Here is a 22486-nt window from a genome sequence, read left to right on the forward strand (position 1 = left end):
TGTGTGTGTGTGTGTGTGTGTGTGTGTGTGTGTGTGTGTGTGTGTGTTCGTTCATGCATGTGCATTTTAGTTAGTGAACTGGCCAATTGTTGGTAGCCATTATATTCAGTGCTTCATTTCTTCCTTGAGAGCAGTGAATAGTACTTACTTGATATGCAGTGGATACTTGAATGAACACATACCTGTTCTACTTTTGTATCAGATATATTAGGGAGTTAGGAGATAAGTATAAATCGAAGACACACAGTAGTCTCTTTCCTCTATAGTGTGGAAATAATAGAAATGGTTGAGCAATTGTTTTATAGCATGTAGAATCATTGTCTTTACTCTATAAAAGAGCACTCAGTCAGGTTCAGAAAAGTTTAGAAATTTGTCAGAAGTCCAGCTTGGAATTAGCAGAACCAGAATGTCAATAGAATTGATGCTCTGACCTCTGTTCTTGTCACTAAGACATGTTTACACCGATCTCATGCATCCTGGGCACCATCCTGTCTGTGAATCTGTGTGCTAGAATATTCTACCTGTCAAAGACAGTTACAGTCACTAGTACTTCTAGACATCAGTTTGTTCTCTATGGGTCCATGGCACTTTGATCCTTGGCTTTGAGACATTAACAAATACCCTCTTCATCATTGTAATAATAAAGCAAGTTTAGTCATTCAGTATCAATTTGTAATTATTTTTGAATGGTTTTAAAAATTGTGACATTGCCAGTATTGATATCTCACAATCCCTAAGGAGGTAAGTGTGTCATAAATACCATTTCCACAGAACATTTTAAGGAACTTTTAAGTTCTCGGAAAATGTTTTTAATAGCGCTTTCTCAGGCAGACTTGAAGGGCATAATAACTATATGCCCTTGGAAATGTTTGTATCATTTTAGCTTGTTCATAATCTTTATATTTATTTCTCTTATTAAAACATTATATCTAGGTGTTCTTTTGTATCTTAGTAGATTGAGGAAGTAGAAATGGATTTTTCTAGAAAAGTATTCTAACATAGATATTAAAATTTAAAAAAATCTCATTGCTCATTCTTTTTTTTAACTTTTCTAGACTTTGTTATTTTTATTCAGATATTGGAATTATGTATTTAAAAGATCAGCATAGTTCCTTTCAATACTCATTTATGGGTTGGTTTTGTTTCTTTTAGTCTTCTTAAAATGGGTGTTTTGGAGCATATTTCCAAAACCATAACCCCAATAGTTTTTAGCCTTTTTACTTCCTTCTCCCCTTCTCGCCCTTCCTCCTTTTCCTATCACCCTTTTCCTCAATTCTCTCTTTCTTTGGATTTCTTACATGGATTTATTGGCATTAAAACATCCAAGCAAGGACCAGTCATGTACCAGAGTAGATGAGTTCACTGGTTTTCACCTCCTAGTAAAGAGCCTGGCTTTCCACACAGATGCAGTGGCTAGCATGGTATGCTTGGGAAACCAAACATTTCCAAACTTGTTTGAGGGAAATTCAAACTTCAGAAATTTTAAAACCACAAAAACAGAGGCTTATGGTTTACTGTGACTACTGAAATCATACAGTTTGCCATAGAAACTAGATAAGAATACCTAGAGTGTGAAATGAGAAACGTTTTAATTCTTAGAGAGGACTTGGAGTTTTTGCTTTGGTTTCATTCTTCATTTTAACTGTAATAAATTAGGGAAATGGGAACATTTAATAGTAGAGAGTAGAGTACTTGAAGAACAGGTTGTTACTCTGTAGCCTGTTTTTTTTGTTAAGCAAACAGGTTACAGATTACAGTGGGCATCCTCTGTCCACCATTACCAACGTTTCTTAGTTCCTGAGGACCTAAGCATTGGTTTATGACTTTGGAGAGCTATAGTTTGAGGCTATATGTTAAACCAAATTAGATGCAGGCAGGAAACATTTTTGTTTTTGTTTTTTTCTTTTCTAAAATGTATTGGACACAGGTAACTATTGTCTTGTGTTTTAGTTTTGGACATTCTTTGCACTCATTAAATTAAATTTATTAAAATTAAAATTATGTTGGCTATCAGAGCCTTAATTTCCCCTTGACCAATAGTCCAGAGCAGTTTGGGTTACATTTTCATTTTCTATCATTTCTGACCTACAGAAAACCCATGGGGATAAGCATTGGGTTGTAGCTGATGTCTAAGCTCAGGCTCATGACAGGAATGTGTGCTGGACTTTAGGCACTTCCATCAAGATGTATCAGCAATAGTTTCCCACAGCTGGATACCTGACTTCTTGTGGCTGACTCTGTATGTGAGTAAAATGTTAGTCATTTTAGTTATATTTCTCTCTGTAAGGCATGGTCTATTTATGGCAGAATTAAAGAGAAGCCTCAAAGTGTAGTTTACATTTGCTGTATGAATACTCATCCATAAAACTATACTTTACATTAGTTTTGAATTTTAAGAGCAGGCTAACCAGTTCGTTAGTTAACAAGCTACTGGGTGTGGGTTAAGCAAAACTAGACTTTGTAAACAGTTGAAAAACCAATTTTAACAAGTCCCATTTCAATAGGCAGAGAATGCTCTCAAGACAGACTGCTGGCCATTCTCTCACCTGCCTCCCACCTCACAGACACAGGAAAAAGGCAGTACAGTTTCATGACTAAGCTCTGGAAAGCCTTGGACAATCCTCAGACCTCTGTTCCATAAAGCAAAAGCCTCTAGCAACCTTTACAGTTTTTCTGCCTTCCTTTCCTGTTTAATGTTGTGCACAAGTTAATATGTCAAGAGATCACATGGCTCATCAAGCCTTAGTGGCTTGTAACTATATTGAGAACCTTATTTGGAATTTCATGACATTCAGATTATTGCTCCTTTCTATGGAAAGCATTTGTTGTAGTCAAAGTTAGAGCTGTAGTTAAAAGCAAAGAAGTAAGCCTTAATGTTCTGACACTTAAAATGTCATGCTAAATTGAAAATACTTGAAACTGGGAAACTAACACTCAAGGGAGAGGCACGTAGACTGTTAGTTTCCTAAAAGAAAATGTAATTGTCTAAGATCTGACCATAAGCCTTTAGTCTAAGTTTTACATTCATTTCAACAAACTTCTCATTTGTGTGCCTCTGAGACTGAGGCTCTGTGACTTTTCAAGATTAAACAGGATAGTTTTTAAGCCTTTTGTGTTGCTTGTTGTCTTCCCATCTGTCAATAGCTCAGTAACTTGGGTCTTACTTAAGCAAGGAGACATCTTTGCACCTTTAGGAAAGCTGTGGGTTTTTTCATGGGGTGAGACTGCCTTCCAGCAAGGGGAACTGGAATCAAGGATAACTTCTTTCTCATAGCTGAGATTAGGTTAGAAACAGATTTTCTCTAGTGAGTTCGGTCCTTTACTTTATTGCTGGGTGTCAGAGAACCGGGAGTTCCTCTGGGCTGCATCCATCCTACAGAGCATTTCCTGGGCCCTGCGGCAGCCCCTCTCCTCAGCCTGGTGGAAGATAATAGTAAGCCTAGTCAAGTAGGGAGCCTTGTAGGAAGGCAGGCATAACTTCGTCATAGGCAGCACTTGCTGAACAGCTGCTCTAGGTATGGAACTAGGCCAGTTGCTGCTGCAGCACACATAAGCCCTTCACCTTAAAAATGAAATCTTTTAACTTGTCTTCCTGTCCATGGAAGTCCAGGTTACTGTGAGGGCTAACTAATGGGTTCAGTAATTACTGTGTGTGTCTTGACTCGATTTTAAACTTCTGTTTTCAAATTTTACTTTAGGCTCTTTTCATAGAAGACTTTTATGGAATAGACCCAACCTCTCTACAGTGTTCAGAAGTCCAATGGCATTTATGTTTTTGTGAGCAGTTCTTTCAGTTATTTAACTCTGGCTTACCTCCATTCTAAAGTCTTGACATCTATTCAATATTGTCTTGTACTGCTTTTTAATTTGTTTTAATATATTGTTTTCTCCTAAAGGATTGATACTTCTATACCCTTCACTAGTTTTGAACTCTATATACCCAAGAAAAAACATTTTCATGGACTATACTGTCTTAGAATGAGTTGGCTAAATGTCTCAGAATTTCCTTTTGTTATTGGAACACAAGAAGCTGTGCTCTCTGTCACTTCTCCCCTTACTGTGAGGCGAGGAACACTTGGAGGCAAAGGCAGATGAAGTCCAGGTAGGAGGACTTGTTCAGGAAGCCTGACCTTTGCCTTAGATTCCTTGTATACATGTTCTACCTACTGTGCTCAGTGAGACTAGACTGTAAGAAGACTCCTGCAGAGTATAATGTGGCGAGAGGTGAATGGAACCACAAATCCCTTGACAAAGTTGTCGCCTTGATTTGATAGGTCACCGTTCTGTCGTATAAACATGCATATATGTTTATATATACAACTTTTATAATATATAATTTTTTTTATATTTCTATAATGCCTCCTACCTCCGTGAGGATGCTGTGCCATTTCCTACATGATGGATTGAGTGCTTATGTTAATACTGAATGAAGTGATGCTGTTTTTAAATGGTAATCTTCCCTGTAGCCAAAGTAGATTCATTTCCCACAAATTCCAGAAGGATTCACCTCTTCTGCTGTTCCCAATTAGCAGACTCACAAGCTAAGGCTAAGCGACTTAGACAGCATCACTGCGTTCCTTTGGGTTCAGCAAAAAAACAGGACATTTTCCATGTGTTCCTGAGCCTAGCAGTTCCTTTCTTCAAGTTTAACAGTTGCAGACAGTCAGTCCAAATGCAATGAATATTGTACATTCCTCCTATGATCTGCTCAAGAGATTGTTTTTGTTTTGATTTGCATTTTTAAAAATTTCAGAGAGGAAAAAAAATCACCTTTAAACTTTTGTTCCCAGACTAGTGGGCTATGAGACACCATAAATCAGGCAGTTGTGCTTTTGTTAGAGTAGCCTATCTCAAAAGACTTCCCTTTCCCTGAGGCTGCTCCGCAAATGATTTGGCGCTTTTGCAGGGCTATGTCCTTATGTTAGGCAGAGCTGCACTAATCTATTTGTATTGACAGATCAACTTTTAAATAAATTCTCTACCTGATCACAATTCCTATAAGGACTATTGCCCATGATTCAGTCTTTTCCCAAATGCTGAGATACTTGGAGTAGATGACATTGTTTCCTTTATGAGGTTTGGGGTAAATAAGGGTACAAGAGGCTGTACCAGTGAATGAAAGGCAGAACCTATTATCCTTAAAACTCTTTATAGTTTCACCAATGAGACAATACTATTTGTCTGTACCAGTAGCATCACTAGCAAGCAAGCTCAGCAATTAACTATAATCTGTTGTTTCTTTTTTTTTTTTTTTTTTTTTTTTTTTGGTGGGAAGGAGGCAGCTGAGGTAAGAGTCTGACCAGGCTGGCCACAAACTGGTTTTTTAACCAAGGAAGACTGAATTCTTGACTTTCCTTCCTCTACCTCCCAAGTACTGGGATCAAAAGCATGCACCCAACCACATCAGGCTCTAGTTTTTGATTTTATGGCTTTTTTGTTTTTGTTTTTTAATTCCTGTATTATTGTAATAAACAGCTAATCTCTGTGATCTACAGTGTTTCACTTAATTCATTGAGAAACAGAGATGGGACCAAGGACAACTGAAGCCTGTGTGTAAGAGGCACTGTTGAGCCTGTTTTTTTGTCATCAGTTCAAAGCTAGGCAGTGACATGGTGACATGGTGTGGGGTGTGGTGAACTTGCTTGCTGTTCCACAGGCCATCTTATTCTTAGCAAGGTTTGCTTGCTGTTTCTGAAACAAGATTTAAGACCTACACTGGATTCATAGTAGGCAGTGACGTTGCCTAGCTGGAATTAGAAAAATACCTCTCATGGAAATTTAGATATAGGAAGTACACACAGAAACTCTGGAATCAAAGTCCAAAGGAAAACAGTCAGCTCCTTTCCAGTTATTTGTAGGGTTAGTTATTTGACCACATGCCTGCGCCTTCCCAGCTCACAAGCCAAGGCACAGAGATCAGAGATTCAGATCCCTTCTTCATTAAGGAGAAACCACTGTACTGTGCTGCGTTCCTTCATGCCCTACAGCAATTCACCTGGTGCTCTTTCACCACTTTCAATCTCATTATTTGGGGGAAGGAGTTAAAGGTGATACAGAGAGATGGGGCCAAGAGCTAGGAAGCGGTTGGCTTAGCCTGTGTACACAATATAGCTGGGACAGTTAGTTTAAAGCAGGTCTGCCTTGACTCCATTGACTCTGGTTTGTTTTCTGGCCTTTTTATGTCTAAGTCAATTCTGTGGTTAATTCAAGTAGTGGCAGAGATGTGTTTGGGACTTGTAGAAGGGCCCCACCTCAGCCCATTATTGGCAGAGTATACCTTCTTCCCAAGTCAGAAGCTTCTGAGTTGTAGGATCATTTATTCATATTTTATTCAATATTCTTCTTGTCCTAGTGACACACCTAGTAATAATAGTTAGCCACTTCCCTAGATGCTAGGGAGAAAGCTGGTTGTAAAAGTGATACTGAAGTACTTTATAATCCCAGATACAGACAATAAACTAGTTAATGTATGATATAATGTTACAGTGTGTAGTGTGAGGGTAAAGGAAGCAAGGTATCACCAGTCATAAATGGCCTTCAAAGGTGACTTTCCTGCATTTTATGGGAAGAGTGTTTTAAAGGTATTAAGTCTGTTTTTGTTGTTGTTTTGTTTTGTTTTTTTAAAAGAGGGCTTCTTGATAGCTAAGGAGATTGGTAGAGTAAAAACTGTTGTTTGATACTAACAAGTCACTTGTTAAGGTAGTTCAATATGATGTCACTACATACTCTGTTCACAGCACCTCTCACCTTCAAATAAAGGGTGGGCTTTACTATTCAGATGGCCTGGTTAAGTTGTAGCAACCTCATCTTATTCCTTTCCCTTTGTTCTCATATTATATATTAATGATGACATAGCCACCCTTCTTGTTAACGAATTTTATGTCCAATTTACCACATACACTGCTGAGGCTACTTCTGAGGCCTCTGTTTGCTTGTCTTTTGAGCACTAATTAATGGAGAAACTAACAGTGGGCTGCAGTCCAACAGTGGAGGAGTCTTGGCTCTGCCCTTGAGTTGCTCAGCATCTCTGGTGCAGGTCACACTAGATATCAGTGTCTTCTATAATGTCAGGCATCTGGATCAGATGACTACTGCCACATGCAGCTGTGAAGTTCTGCTGGTATTCTTTGCTGTGTTAGCTGGCAGTGTGCACACACACACTCTTGAGGTATCGTCCAGGTAGAACCTACTAAGGCCTGTCTTAAATGCATCTCTGTGGAGTTGAATGCTTGCTATATTCTGTCTATATTCTGTCATCTGCTGATAATTGGCCTTTGAATTGTTTCAGATGGAAATAAGAACTTAGGTGTGTTTGCATCTGTATGTCCCAGTGATCACCTACCTATCTTGTGCAGACATTCTTTAACTTTATCATCATAAAGGAATTGTATTGGACTTATTTGGGAACCAGTTGAGCATAGGAATGTGAGGATGGTTAGGTTAGAGAAAGAACACAGCTATTGTGTTTTTTTACTATTCTTGAACTCAGGAGTGCAACTGCTCTGTGATCCTATCTTAATCTGCTGAAACCTCAAGGAGGTTTCCTCTCATGGCTAAAAATGATTGCTTGGCAAGGCCCCTCACCTTTGTTGGCCTAGCTTTCCCAGTCAGAGGCACAGTTAATGCAGATTAATGAGGGGAAGAGAATCTCAAGTCTGTTTCTTAGTGAAAAGGAAGGATGTGGAAGTGTTTACAGCTGAGTTGATGATGATCTGTCACTAATCACTTAACCCCATAGAAGGATGAGGCAAATGTCACACACAGCTCACTTGAAATAAGCAGCCAGAGGAGAACCTACCAGTTTTTGCAGTATACATCAAACTCAAGGATTGAGTTGGTGGCTCAGAAATGATGCAGTGATAGCAGAAGCAGCCATTGGAATGCTGCTTTGAACATTTGTGAATGTTTTCTTTAAAGATCATTTAATCATAGTTCACAGAAACTGAGTCATCAGTTGAAAGCGAAGCAGCATTCATAGTCCATCACACATCACATAAACAAGATAATTTGAAATTAATGATATGCTCAAGAGGATAAGGTGTGTAGGGTATGTTAGATAATTTTTCAAAGATAATGATTAGATGTATGAACAACAGGTGGCACCTTTCAGGTCCCCAGGGAGGCTGAGGCCAGTGTTGCTTTCTGTTCTGATCAGGACTCTGCCTGGCCCACCCTCCTTTTCCTGTAAATAAGAGAGTTTGAGTTTTTTGTTTTATTTGTTTGTTTTCCTATTTACCTTGTAAAAACCTACAATTAGTGAAAATTTAGTCTTCCTCAATTCTCACGTTTAAAACCTCAAGCTCTGTTTATTATCAGAGGTACTTACAGACCAGAGAGAATCTTAAAGTGAAATCTATAGTGTGTGTTATGGGAAATTAGTTGAAATTTCAACAAGACTGGAAAATGAGGACAAACCACTTGATTCATGTATCACAGCATTAAGAAAACACAAAATTCAATGATTAACAGCTAGGTCAGGTTAATTGCTGTAACAGGGGAAATGAATTTACATGCCTAAGACTACAGTGGGCTTTATCTGAAGTGTAAAACAGACAACAACAACAAAAAAAAAAAAAAAGGAAAGGAAAAGAAAAAAAGGGAAAAGAAAAAGAAACAAAGAAAACAAATTCCCATGGTGTAGATTGTCCTAAAAACTGAGAACTGCTCACCTAGACAGCCCACGTTCAGATAGTGTGTATCTATGATAAATGTGGTTTAACTTTCAGTTTTAAAAGAGGTCTTAATTTTTTAAAGCATGCTTAAAAGTGTATATCTGAAAAAGATGTAATATTAAAATATGTGATTGAAATGTCATAAAAATGCTTGTATGCTCAAAACCAAAGCCAGACTCTGGGACACAGCTTCTAGGGCTTTGACAGGGGTTCCTGCTTTTCAACAGTTTAGCTATAGTTTATGTTACAGATGGTACTTTGATATTGCCAAAACAATAATTGATGGTTTCTGGTTTCTCCTTCTACTACTTTAGAAAATGCAAAGACCTTTTGCAGGGATTTTTCAACTTCCAATCACTGTCCATAAAACACAAACAAACTCCTCTCTTCTGTTACATATTCTGAACATCTTCACTGTGACCTGGCTGGCTGCTGGCCCCTCTCTTCATGATGAGAGACTTTCCCTTGGATTGAAATAATGGTTTGGAGGAATCTTACTTCTTAGTACTAACTTGCAGTTTATTTATCCAATCTTCAGAGCTGATAACATGTAATTTATTTTTAGAATAGAAAAAAAATCAGCCTTTTACTTCTCCAAATAAAAGTAACACAAAACAAAAAAAAAATCCTATAAGGCAGCAAAAATGATAGATGTGTCATATACTTTTAAAACTCAACTACAAGAACTACTAAAAACATTTCTCAATTTTTGATCACATTAAAAAAAAGCTGTTTTATTTTAAAATCTCATATCTAGCTCACTCCCCCAACTGACAAATACAAATAAAATATTCCTTTGTACCTCAAAATGGTTGTAGTTCGTTTCTGTAAACCATTTGAACAGTAGCATGTATGGTCTTTCCCATGCCAACAATATGAAAGCGTTTTTCAGCCTTTCAGCCTTAAGTCAATAGAAGTGGTAGCCCGTGGATCCTGAGCTTGTAATTGTGCAAATTTGGAAAACAGAGGCTTTTAAAAAGGGGAAGTGATTCTTTCAGTTCCTAAAGTTTTGTTTCACACTGTGTTGAGATCATATAAAGGTACAGAAGTTTCCCACCACCTCTAGTGTGCTAAAATTGACATTTAATTTTTTTCTGTACTGATCTTTATTTTGAAAGATACAGTAAATTATGTAGCTTCTCAGTGCTGCCAAATGTTCATTTGTACTGTGAGACTTTATTAGCTATAGCCTTTTTAGGTTTAGGTGTAATTCTTTATAGTTAAAAATGCTAGTGATTAAAATTATTTTGTAGATGCTCCCTTCAAGATTAGTTTTTAAATGTAATTAGAATATTAATCTAAAGAGGATAGCTTTATCTTTTAAATGCAGATTGTCCTCCACAAAGTAGAACTGAAGTAGAAAGAACTAGAAACGGAACAAACTTCCTGGTACAGACTGACATGCTTTTGAGCCAGAATAGTAAACGATTTTTTTTTTTATTATCACAAAGTTATTTTAAAGGTTAGTTTCATACTAATTCCAACCGTATTTTCGCTGTTTTAAACTACTTTTATATTAATATTTCTAAGGAAAAAGCTAGCATTAACAAATCCAGTCCCATGTGGCAGGATTTCGCACTCTGCTCTTGGAAGAGCTTAAAGTTTTAAGTCCTGAGGAGATAAGATACTGGGCTAGAGCTGTTACAGTGAAAGTCCCCAGTCCTTTAGATTTCTCAGTACCTGTAGCCACTTGGGAAGCCTTGAAATCCATACCCTCACCTCCCATTTAAACTTAAATCGTCTTCTCCGCGCAGCCAAGAACTTTGAAGTCTTTGAATTGGGAAAGGGCTTGAGGCTAGCAGTCACTGAGCGCGCTCTGAGAAACCTGCCCGCCGCTCTGAAGCTGAGCGGGTGCTGGGCGCTACCCACACACTTGCCCCTGGCCCGGGGGCGGCGGCTGTGCGGGAGCCAGAGCGGCGGCTCTCTTGGGCTTACCTGAGCTGCGGGCGCCAGGCCGGGCGGGGCAGCGAGCCGGGCTGCGGTTGCGCTGCGAGCGGCTGTGCGCGCTCCGGGAGCTTCCCGAACAATGCGAGCGGGACGCCGAGCGCGCCCGGCCTTGGGGCGTTACGTCACCGCTCAGCCTTATAAGGCGCGCGGCATGTGCGGCCGGGCGGCGGGGCCACGGCAGCCCAGACCCTCACAGCTCCGCAGACATCGGTGTGGATGCTCCGTGGGACCCCGGCTCCCCGTGCGGGTCCAGCGAGCCTGACCCGCACTCTCCTACAAGGCTGCCCAAGACCTTGGGGGTCAAGTTCAACCCTCCTACTGAGTCTCACAACTTAAGTTGCAGCTTTAAATTCTTAAATACACATCCTGATTCTTGTGTAAACTTTTGTAAATACATTTCATTACATTTGTTTGAGGGTTTCTGGGGAAGAGAGAAGAGGAAAAGAAATTGGAGTTTTTTGGACATATAAACATCAAACCTCTTTTCTCTCGGTAAAGAGTAGGGGTCCTCAGAGGATAGTATTTTATTTCCTGATGATGTAACTACCAAACAATTCTTCAAGTGATGATGGGAAGGCCAGATGAAGTCTTATTTTTCTGTGTTTTTACTGAAAAGACCTCTCTTTTCTACGTGCCTGTGTTTTAACGAAAGCAGTTAAAACTAATCATATTTTGGCAGTGAAAGTATTTTTAAAGAAATTAAATGTTTTGTCCAGTACTTGTAGGACAATGTGTAAAAATAGAACTTCAGAACTGATTTTCATCTGTCTTCTCCTTACGATCAAATAAGACAAAAAAAATGAAACAAAGCAAAACAAAAAAACAAAAACAAAAACAAAGACACAAGAAGAAAAACATTGGCCAAAGTTGTTTGAATTAGATCTGGTACCTTCTGATGTGGGACAGATTTCCTTGAATAGCAATCTTCTTTATAAATGAGCACTGACCTCCTAGTTACCTTGAACATCAGTAAGAGAACCTTGAAAGCCGTATCCCAAATCCATGAATCTGCTAAATGAGTTAGAGATATAGCAGCCTCATCTACAGGTTTCAGATGGTAGCTTTAGTAGAGTGAGTCTATTTAAAACCTCTTTTTAAATTATGCTATAATAGGATGGCTTCCTATTATGATGTACATGTCTATGGAGTTATTGTTCCCATATGTCTGTCAAGCTGGAATCATGAAAATGGTCCTCTTGTTTCTTTTGGGGGCGGTGAGAGAGCATGGTTACAGAGTATCCAGTTAGCGATGGAAGTGATGTGGGGAGCAGGGCCCCCAAGTAAGCATGTGTCCTATGCTTTACTGCAGCTCACTGGACAAGTGAATAGAAACACACAGCTCTTCCTGAGACAGCTAAGCATGTCTGGATTACTTTAGATGTTGCTGTTACCTTTACTGCTCTTCTGTATTTGAGAAGCACATTATGATCTTTTCCCATTTTTGTGTGCATCTCTGCTTATTGACTATACCCACTGAGATGGCTGTGCTATTTTAATTTTACATGAGATAAAGTGACTGATGAAAGCCGCAGGGAACTTGAACTCACAGCACACAGAATATGTTACCCAGGAGTGAGCCGTGCTAGTCTGCTGTGCATGTTTCCTGGTAGTGAAACATTTCCTAACACTTGATGCTGCCACCTATTTCATTGTCAACATTTCGTGCTCAGGCTTTCCGTTCCCTGTGACTCCTATCTCCCTGTAAAATCATCCCTCGCTCTGTAGTTCTATTCTGAACGTGTAGGAACGAAATACATACAAGGCTAGTCTACAGTTCCTGAAGCAAGTCGCAAGAAAAGGAAGGCTCCTTCCTGTTCCTTGTATGCCTTACTTGGTGCCCTGTTGCTCTCTGAGGCACTGGTCTCTGGCCACTATGATTCAGCTTTCCAACTAAGGTCATGGTATGTAAGCATTTTCTTCAGCAACCAGTAATATCCCTTGTTTTTTGAGCTTTTACATCATGCCAGTGGCCATCCTCTGAGTTTTGTGTGCATGTCATCACTTAATCTTTATTTACAACACATTTGAGATAGGATTATCCACAGTTCTCAGATGAACACCTTCAGACTGAAGTCTCTTGTCTTCAAAGTTATGATGCAAGGACTTAAGCAGTTTTTTGGCATAATCTTGGACTTCTTCAGAGGCTTCCTCAGTGATGTGTGTCATTGTCAAGGGACTACTGTGATTTACTTGAGACACAACTGTTTTTACAGACTAGGTGATGAACTAGGGAAGCTAAGACTCTGTCTTTGCACGTTTCATACCACTGCTACCCTAACTGTGCATTAACTAATCCTATGGGCATTATGCACACTGCGACATCAAGGAATTGTGTATGTGATGGTTTTCTAGGAGGTGGCAGTAACATGACATACTCTAATAAAACTTGGGCACCAGAATGATTTTAGGTCAAACATTGTGAGAAATTGACTCTAGCTGACACAGCAGCCAGCTGTTCTATCTGCAAACTCCAACCAGCCGATCGATCCCCTTTCTTGCCTAGTCCTGGCTGATTGTCATCTGCTGCTCCATTTCTATCCTCGTGAGTTTCCTGTGGATAAACATGGCAACTACTTAAGGTAAGGCCCTTTCTACAACTAGCAATCTGCATTTGTAATCTAAATAAGCAGTTGGTTTAAGGTGTTATTTAAGAAAGGAACAGAGGAATTTTCCTGAAGAGTTAATTACTTTCTATATGGAAAGAGGTTTCTAGATAAAAGGGCTGAAGGCCAGGAAGGATTAACTAACTTTTACCACAGAAGATTACCAATTTTTTTTTTTTTTGAGACAGTCTTATGTAGTCCAGGCTTAAACTGCTATGTAGCTGCGAATGACTTGACTGACTGGTCTTCCTGACTCTCTCTGCCTAGGATTACAGACATGTGCAGGCTTCCACAGCTCTGAGGATCAAATCCACAGCCTTCTGCAGGCTAGGCAAGCATTTTACCACCTGAGCTACATTACCAACCTGAAAATTACTTCTTATATAGTCACAGACAGTTTTCCATGGTTTAAGTTCATGTGGTTCAAGCACATGAAGGCTATTGTGATGATCACAGCGACCCTTGTCTGAAGTAAAGTCAGTCATTATTAGCCATAAGGGTAATACCATCCTACTTAATGCAATTAATGTATGCTTTGAAGCATGTGAAGCCAGTTCTTCTTTGTGACCTGGTCATATTTCTCAGGTAATATTTCTCCTGCCTCTGTTTCTCCTTTTTCATCTAAACATGTGACTAACAACTTTTCAAATGCCCACAGTTTTCAGCGATGATTCTTTATCCTAAATGGATAGTATCCTTGGCTACCTATGAGCTCTGTCCTAGCCTATCATGTTCCAGCCACACCTCTGAATATAATGTGTTTCTTTTGCTCCTGATATAATATATAGGAAAACACTACCCTTTCTTAGCCATGGCTTTGGTAACATTAAGTGAAAACAATCCCGAAGCCTTAAAAGATTTTACTATAATATATTAGTATACTTTTGCTATTTTATCTCTATTTGCTGTTAATCTCTTGCTATACCTAATTTATGAATCAAAATTGATCAGAGATATATGTGCCTAAGAAGAACAATACTTATGCAAAGTTTAGCATGACCCCCACTAGCCTTGACTACAGGCATGTGCAGAACATATTGGAACTGAATTCTCCAAAGATAAAGAAAGATGAATGCTAGGAATAAAGGAAAGATGTCAGTTAATTTCCTTCTGTACCTGGTCCAGATTGGTAACCTGAACAGAGAAGGGATAGACTTGGATGACTCAGGGAGGCACAGCTCCATAGACCTTTCATTGGTTTTGGCTGAATTTGGATTGGCAGCAAAACTGTCCTCAGTCCTAACGTGTTATCCTCATGAAGCCTTTGCAAAGCCCCTTACCCCCCAAGCACCAAGAAACTGCCATGGATGTGGATTATGATACTAGTCCATTTTCTTGCTCCTACACAAAAGAGTCAAGGGACTGAGTACTGTACAAGCAACCATAGACTCCCTTCTACCCTTCTTTCTGTTCTTTGGCTGACACCTGCCTGGTTAGGCAATGTAGATAGCCTTAAAACTACTTTTGTTCAGGGCACCAGTTACTATGCTCCAAGAGCCTGATGGCAAAAGGTAGCAGATTGAACCTGGATACACACACACACACACACACACACACACACGTATACATATATACATATATGTGTGTGCATGTGTGCTTTCTCACTCTTACGTACAGCCTGTGTTTTAGGGCATCCATAGTCCTTGAAGTATCCAGAAGCCTGTTGATTATTTCTTCCCCTTCCTCCCTCTCTCCATCTCACCCTCCCTCCTTTCTTCCTTTCCCTTCTCCTTCCCTTTCCCTCCCTCCCTTCCTTTCTTTTTTTTCTTTTCTTTTTTTAATTCTTTTCCCTCTGAGATAGGATTTCTCTGTATAGTACTGGTTGTCCTGGAACTCCCTCTATAGACCAGGCTGGACCGCCTCCAGAGTGCTGGGATTAAAGGTGTGTTCCACCATTTCCTGGAGCTCTTTGATTATGGCTATCTGGAACAGCAACCTGTACCCTTGAGAGCTGATGATGCTGAGTTCAGTGGCAGTGTGAGGCTGTGGTAGGAGAAGGCTTTGTTAGTAAGTGGGGTGGGCTCTCTGGGGGGGGAGGGGACTAATTAAGTAGTTCATTTTTACTTTCATTTGAAGATTAATAGGTATCTTCATAATTTGAAAAGACAAAAAGTAATTTGATACTTAAATTCTGTCAGATGAATATTTCCAGTTGTTTAAAAATTCAGTGTTTTCATACTGTGTGTGTGTGTGTGTATGTATGTGTAAATTTATACATTTTAATTGTGTTGGTCACAAAACCAGCTGCATCCTGCTATCCCTTACTATTACAAGGCTTCGTTCTTCACTGTGTGAAACAAGTGTCTTGTGTGGAGCAGAGATCTGTCCTTTTCCCCTGTATGATGCTATGAGATAGATGTGGTATTCCTATGAGCAGGCATACCAAGTTGGTGAGCAGAGTGGCCTGGAGAGAACTCAGAGGCATAAACACGATGCCACCATGCATGGGAAGCAGGAAAAGCCTGCGAGTTAGGGCCAGCTCATTTGATTATTTATTCTGACAAACATTTCGTTTCCTTGGCAACTAATAATAGTTTTGAGAAATTGTTGGGCTCACAAGTGTTACTGTAGGAGTAAAAAGCCCTCGAATCACAGAAATTAGAGACGGAAAGGACCTATTAGTCTTCTTGTCTCTTGCCAATACAGCTGTCCTCAGTGTTTTATCTAATTCATTCTTCTAAAAAGACCTTGTCAAAGATACTGCACTCCATGTCTTAAAGAATGTGCTTTTAAAGAAACTAGTGGACAGAGCTTTTCATGTAGATACAGAACTTGTTATCAAGGAAAAATATTTGTAGAGAAAGAAAAGCCCTGGGCTGGAGAGATGGCTCAGCCGTTAAAGGCTAGGCTCACAACCAAAAATATAAGAGAAAGAAAAGCCCTTTTCTTGTACGCAGTTTATACTTAATAATTAAGTTCTAAAAGAAGTTACTTTTTGTAAGAGTCAGAAAACTTTTTGTAAGAGTCTAGGATCATTTGGATCTCATTAGTTTTTCTGCCATGTGTTTGACCCTTCTATGCATGAAGGATATATTTTAAAATATATTACATTGCAAGGTGGTGGTGGCAGTGCACATCTTTAATCCCAGCACTTAAGGGTCAGAGCCTGGCAGGGAGCTCTCTAGGCCCTGAAGGATATACATTTTAACTTCAATCTAAATATATCAAAATCTAAATATATTAGATATACTCATTTTATTTTACCTGTTAAAAGTTTTCCTGCATGTGTATTTACCATGTACATGCTTGGTGCCCATGAAAGGCGGAAGAGGGCATCATCCCCTGTAGCTGGACTTACAAAGGATTGTGAAATACCACAGGGATGCTGGAAATTGAACCCTGGTCCTCTGTAAGATCAAGTGCTGCTAAGTGATGCCTCCAGCCCGAAGTCAGCATATTTAAAAACAAAATTCAATGATTCTCATAAGAGACTGCCCCCACATAGGAAACTAATCGTGTTTCATTTAACCTGGCTACAGTATTAATGGGAAGTCCAGCAGGAAGATGCATGGAGTGCTGTACTTCTGAAATCTCAGCACTAGAGAGGTAGTAGGAGAAGGATGGAGAGTCCGAGGCCAGTTTGAGTTCAATAGGAGCACCCTATGTGCAAAACAAGTCAGAGCAAACAAAGGATCCAGCAGGTGAGCAGCCATGTGTCTGCCTACTGAATGAACAGGCACTTTCCAGGAAGCTATCTATGCCTTTGCAAATCTCTGTACTTACTGTTTATCTTCATGAACTTCTTGTAGCCATCGGTGGCTTCCTCCTTAGTGGGACATTTGCAGTTAGGAAAGGATCACTCAGGAACTCTCTGTCCTTTTTCTGACAAGGGCCAGGTTCTGGGTTCTTTATTTCTTACTCTGGGTCATGTGTTCTCTAGTGGTTTGAATAAGAATGATCCCCATAGGCTCACATATTTGCTTAGTCACCAGGAAGCGAGTGGCACTGTTTGAAAAGGATTAGGAGGAGTGGCCTTCTTGGTGAAGTTTGTTACTGAGAGTGGGCTTTTAAGGTTTTAAAACTCCATGTCCCCTCATACTTTACAGATGGTTTCTTCCTTACACTTCATTTTGCCTTCTGTCAGTGTAGGTACATAAATAATTTTCCTTTAGTTAGTAGTTGATCAGTTTATCCCATTTTCTGACCCTTTTAGCTCTACTACATTATGTTCTAGTAAATCTCATTTAGACTACTTTTTTACTTGTGTGTGTGCCAGTCTATGTGCCTTTGTGCTAATGTGTATACTCTGTTGGTACATTTGCCAAGTGTGTGTGGGTGCCCTAGGAACCTGATAGATAGGAACCATATCTGGAGCTGGCGTTATAGGAAGTTGCAATAGGAGAACTGCTGGGAACTAACTCATCTCTCTAGTAGAACAGCCAGAGCTGTTTGTTTGGAGAGAGAGAGAGAGAGAGAGAGATCTCCTTGTATATTCGGGGGTTGCCTGGAACTTAGACCAAGTTGGTCTTCAACTCACAGATACCTGCCTACCTTTTGTGTAGGCTAGCCCTGTGAAGAACAGAGGTGTTTCTTCAGCCCCTATTTTTTCTCTTCTTCATATTTATTCTGCTTTGTGTCTTATTTCTTGGCTTTGTCTGATCTTCATATTTATTGATTTTTTTTCCTCCTTTCCTCCTTATCTGCTTTGGAAGTTATATCTGCATCCCTGTTCTGTTGGGAATTGTTTACCCTGTAAAAACTCTAGAATCTCAGGACCCCAGTGTTTTAATCCTCTTCCAAACCTTTGTAGTTAGAACACAATCCAAATTTTGTCATACCCTAGTTCTTAGTTCCACAGGGCTGCATCGTCGTCTGTACAGTTTAGTGGACGGTGGTATACACTCTCCAGTGTGTTTATAATTGCTTGTTTATCATCCTTATATTTCAGTTTTTCATCTGAGATTCATTTCTGTCAATACAAATGCATTCTTCTGAAGTTTTAAAAAGTAGAAGTCTGTACCTTACACACTCTCTTTTTATTTATTTGATCTTCTCTTACCTCTGGTGTTAAGGATTCTCTGTGTGTATGTAGGCTTCTTGGATGACACTGGTTTTCTCTTAGCTCATAGAGAATATGGTTTACCATGTTACCTATTGAATAGTCAGACATCAATCTAGTAGTCATTCCTTTAAATGTTTTTTTGGTTGCTTTTATGATCTAACATGTATCTTTAACGTGTATCTGTTCTAGTTTTAGTGTGGTATGCCAAAGCACACATTTATTTTGTTTGTCCTAGTTTTCATTGAAATTTCACTGAATCTGTGGATTGATGTCTTTAGTTCTAGAAAGTTCTCAGCCAATATTAACTTTTCAAACATGGCTTCTGAACAAAGCTTACCCATTTCCACATAAAATCTTCCTTAGATTAGACACGTGTTAAGCTTTCTTTTTCATATTCACATGCTTTTGCTGCTCTTTCTGCTTTTGCGTTTGCTCGGCTTTTCAGGTTGTACTGTTTAGCCCCTGCACAAGCGATTGATTGGATGTGTTCCAGGTGGCATGTCTGTAGACTGCAAGTGCTTCAGATTTTGTCCTGGTGGCTAATCCCGTCACTTGATTAACAGTTAATAGACTTAATTTCCAAAGGTTTCTCTTTTTCACCCCTAGTATGGGAGCTTTTGGAAGGCTCTTGTCTAGGCACGTGCTATCAACCCCCTTGCTGGTCTATAACAGATGAAACATGGTTCATGTGTTGCCTGATAGTTTGTCTCTGAGGTCTTTGTAGGTCTCCTCCTATTTCCTTGGGTTTCAATCATTTGTACCATTTTCAAGTGTGTGTTTCTGATTTTTATCTGAGCTTCTATTTGGAGAACTTTACATTTATGGATGCTTTGAACCTTGTGTTGAAAGAATTGTCTACCAGAGAAGAGTTCCTGTTGTTTGTACCAGGGGCTATTTTCAGCCCCAAAGCTCTGTAAAAACGTCAACACATGCTATTGTTGTTTGTTGGTTTTTGTTTTGTCTATTTTCTGATTTTAGTTTTGCACCTTCCAGATAAATATGAATGTGGCTGCAGAGTCTCATGTGGGCGATATCATTCATACCTACTTCACTGAGGTTACTACTTCCCCCTCCAATTCCAGGTTGCAAGGAAAGCAGTTTTCCTTGCAGGCCCTGCAGGTGGTTTTGTTTCATGATTAACATGATCTTGACAGTTGAGCTGTTTGTAGCCCAGCCTCATGTTAGATTAGGAGTTCTGTGGGATTTATCAAACTTGGCCTGTGTTACTTGTCACACCATGAAATCAAAATTTAAGTTCCTATAGTTTAAAAACTACTCTTAAAGAAAAAGCCACATTTGGTGCTTTGTTTGCTTTGTATGGTTGTCACATCACTCGTTGGTCACCCTTAATCACATTAATATATTTTAAATATTTGTTTTTAAATATTTTAAGGTGTGTGTGTATGTGTGTGTGTGTGTGTGTGTGTGTTTGAGCGTATTGAAAATTCAGTCTGCAAACTATGTAAGAAATATCTAAAAGGTTAGTATGCTCCAGCCTTTTTTGCAGCCGTAAGTAAGTGGACTTTAGGCTACAGTCTCCAGGGTTTGTGTCTCAGTGTTTTCATTCATTATTCAGACTAGTAATAGACTATCAGTAGTTTTTTTCTAGATGCTAAATTACATAGCATTGTCTCAGTTATAAGCCCATTGAATAGAATAACTTTTGTGTTTTAATCTTTAACATAGAAAGATGAATTATAAGAGGCCAAGGAAGCTTCCCCTGGATTTTGTAATGAACCATCAAGGGTGGTTAAGACTCATTCTGAGCACTTCAGGGGAAACTTCTCATGTAATTGATGCTTCCTGGAGGAAGACAATTTGAGTTGGGCAGCTTTCACAGAGCCCTAGATTTCTAGACAAGTGTCTGTTTTTGTGGAAAGTATTATTTAATGCAAAATAGCTTCCTATCTCTGGAGAGTTCTAGGCTTTGGCTACTTGAACCTATTTTCCTCTACTGAATACTATCTTAAAAATAGTTTACCATATTCTTCAAGTGGTCTAGAATGTAAATGTCCAAACAAACGGCAGCGGCAAGGATGCCTCAAGCCACAGTTAACAAAGTAAGCAGACTCCTAGTAGAACAAACAATGGTGAATATATCATCACAGTCCAACACACCCCAACACACACACACACACACACACACACACACACACACACACACATATCTTGGAGAGAGAAAAAAATGGTCCCAGGTTCCAGATTTGGCAAGATGCTCCTGGTTCTCTTGTCCTGTGGCTCAGGCCAGTCCACCTGATGATCTTACTCTCTCACTGTTAGCAAAATTATCTCTGTAATTCCCAACATATTATCCAATAAAAAAAAGTGCCCTACCTTTTTTGTTATCTTCTTAGGAGTCAGGAAGCTACTACCTTTATCTCATATTATCTAGAACTGCCAGGAGATAGGAGAGTAACTCGAAACACCTTTAAGGTGAATTACTACTAATCTGCAACCTGACTGGATGTGTGCCCATGTTTGTGTGAGTTCTGTGGGCCTAAAATCATTCTAAATTCTCTTTTGTGTAAGTGATAAGTGTTATATTGCTCAGTCACTTTCCTTTTAAGGAGTATGGAGGCCCTATTGATGCTGACCACAAAGAACTAAATTAGAGATGATAAAAAATATGACTGACAGTGAAGGGTATCAGTGCCTTCCTTGGAAAAAGAGCCCAGGATGGTCTATACATGTTCCCTGATGTGTCCTGGAGGGAACCTGAGACTGTTCAGATACTCACTCCCCTTCGTAGTCAGTGTATGTGTCTAATATCTCTAATGGTAAGTTTAGTGTCAGACATTTTTAACAATAAACTAAAGAATAATATTCACTTTCTATAGAATTTTAAGTCTTTTTCACAGGTCTGAGACTAACTAGATTTTACCTCTTTAGAGTATGAAGATTTTATGAAATCTTTCTATTGTAGCAGGTCCCTAAGAATTAAGTTGTCTGATAGAAACAGATAGCTAATTGTGTTATTGTACTTTTTTTTTTTTTTTTTTTTTTTTTTTTTTTTATTGGATGATTTATTTACATTTCCTATGTTGTCCCCTTACCCCATCCCCCACCACCCCCTCGGAACCTCCAATCCCCTCGCCCCTCCTCTTTCTTCTCTGTGGATGTAACCTCTATCTACACCCCCCCCACTCCCACCTCCCCACCCTCAAAATTCCCACCCCCTGGGGTATCCAGCCTTCATGAGGTCAAGGTTCTCTTCTTCCACCTATGCCCAGCAGGGCCCTCCACTTTTACATATTCAGCTGAAGCCCTGGATCCCCCCCTAAGTGCTCCCAGGCTGGTGGTTTAGACCCTGGGAGCTGTGGTTGGTTGGTATTGTTGCTCTCCTCATGGTGCCACAAACCCTTTCAGCTCCTTCAGTCTTCACTCTAACTCCTCCATTGAGAACCCCATGATCAGTTCAATGGCTAGTTGTGAGCATCTGCCTCTGAATATGTCTGACTCTTGAAGGCCTCTGAGGAGATATCCATATCAGGCTCTTATCAGCATGCACTTCCTGTCTTCCACATCAGCATCTACCTTTGGTGATTGCACATGGGATAGATACTCAGGTGGGGTGGTCTTGAGACGGCCCCTCCTTCAGTTTCTGTCCCTCACTTTGTCTCCATATTTGCTCCCTTGAGTATTTTGTTGCTCCTTCTAAGAAGGACCGAATCACCCTCACTTGGTCTTCCTTCTTTATGGGCTTCATGTGGCCTGTGAGTTGCATCTTGGGCATTTCAAGGTTCTAGGCTAATATCCAATAATCAGTGAGTGAATACCATGTGTCTTCTTTTGTGATTGGCTTACCTCACTCAGGATGATAATTTCTAGTTCCATCCATTTACCAAGGATCCTCTCGAATTCATTGTTTTTAATAGCTCAGTAATACTCCATTGTGTAAATATACCACATTTTTTGAATCCATTCCTCAGTTGAAGGACATCTGGGTTCTTTCCAGCTCCTGGCTATTATAAATAAGGCTGCTATGAACATAGTTGAGCATATGTCCTTGTTATATGTTCGAGCATCTTCTGGGTATATGCCTAGGAGTGGTATAGCTGGATCCTCGGGTAATGCTATGTCCAATTTTCTGAGGAACCGCCAGACTGATTTCCAAAGTGGTTGCACCATCTTGCAGTCCCACCAACAATGGAGGAGTGTTCCTCTTTCTCCACACCCTCGCCAGCATCTACTATCACCTGAGTTTTTAATCTTAGCCATTCTGACTGGTGTGAGATGGAATCTCAGGGTTGTTTTGATTTGCA

The 22486-nt window shown here is 39.7% G+C and overlaps 2 protein-coding genes across 3 annotated transcripts in view; one reads left to right on the forward strand and one right to left on the reverse strand.

Moving 5' to 3' along the window:
• Filip1l (filamin A interacting protein 1 like) overlaps positions 1-10694 on the reverse strand; it is a 22610-nt gene extending 11916 nt beyond the window's left edge. The window contains exon 1 of the mRNA XM_028760228.1: positions 10608-10694. The gene's annotated coding sequence lies outside the window, so the exon portion shown is untranslated. The remainder of the gene's footprint in view (positions 1-10607) is intronic.
• The window catches only part of Cmss1 (cms1 ribosomal small subunit homolog), a 304195-nt gene that overhangs the window by 37630 nt on the left and 244079 nt on the right, over positions 1-22486 (forward strand). The window contains exon 1 of one of the 2 annotated variants that reach the window (XM_028760230.1): positions 13119-13198. The exons of the other annotated variant lie outside the window; for it this stretch is intronic. The gene's annotated coding sequence lies outside the window, so the exon portion shown is untranslated. Of the gene's footprint in view, positions 1-13118; positions 13199-22486 lie in introns of those variants that run through there. 2 annotated transcript variants of the gene reach the window in all.

The sequence above is a fragment of the Grammomys surdaster genome, unplaced genomic scaffold (assembly GCF_004785775.1).
Source record: "Grammomys surdaster isolate TR1022 unplaced genomic scaffold, NIH_TR_1.0 126398, whole genome shotgun sequence".
Classification (NCBI taxonomy): domain Eukaryota; kingdom Metazoa; phylum Chordata; class Mammalia; order Rodentia; family Muridae; genus Grammomys; species Grammomys surdaster.